Raw genomic sequence first — 921 nt, 5'->3', positions numbered from 1 at the left:
GCACTTTTCGCAGCAACGTCTGCGAAACCATGCTGAACTACTTCGTAAAAGGGGCTATGTAAGCGGAACGCCTACTCTACCACAGCTGGAACAAGCCGGCAAAAAAGAAAGTGAGGCGACACTAAGGCCAACCGCGGGCAGGCATCCAATAGATGAAGAGCGATGCTTTACGACCCAGAGAAACATCAACACCAAGGCTTCTCTCAAGCCTAAAGATCTGGCTGAAATGGATGACGAGCTTCGTGGACATTTTTCCGGTGAATACGAACTCTGGGCTATCAATTATTGTGTGTATGATGCAGCGAGAGCTTTGGCCGATGCGAACCGTAAAACATAACCAACGGCTGATCATAAGACCAAAAGACGAATGTATCAACTTGCCATAAAGACAGGCTGGGCAAGACAGTACGCGTCCCGCATTCAATGTGTGATTGACAGCATCACACCTGGCAAGAATTTTACCGTCAAGGTTCAAAAGTTCGCGCGCGAACTCCGGACCCGTTATCACACACTTAACAAGTCAAAGCTGCTGACCATCAGGCAGCATATTGTTGTGCGAATACAGATACTATCTGACGCTAAGAGAAGTCTAGAAGTCTAGAAGGCATCCCTGAAGATCCTGAGCTCTTTCATAGAAGCTCCATACGACTTCTTTGCGCTAGAGAGACTTATACATACCTGGGCGTGCCACATAGCCGCATTCAGGATGTGACATCTATAAAGGATACTCTCCGAAGCAGATACAAACGTCCCATCCGACAGATTTGGTCTTCCGAACTTTTGGCGAGGAACAAAGTATCTGTAACGAACATGCTTGCCGTCCCGGTACTACTCTATTCATTTGGAGTAGTTCCATGGACGAAGAACGAGCTCACATCTTTTGAAATCGGGTCAAGAAAGGTTATGCACATTAACAAAAGC

This window comes from Belonocnema kinseyi, chromosome 5 (genome assembly GCF_010883055.1).
Source record: "Belonocnema kinseyi isolate 2016_QV_RU_SX_M_011 chromosome 5, B_treatae_v1, whole genome shotgun sequence".
In the NCBI taxonomy this organism is placed as follows: Eukaryota; Metazoa; Arthropoda; class Insecta; order Hymenoptera; family Cynipidae; genus Belonocnema; species Belonocnema kinseyi.
The sequence above is the reverse complement of the archived record's forward strand: the minus strand, read 5'-3'. Positions refer to the sequence as shown.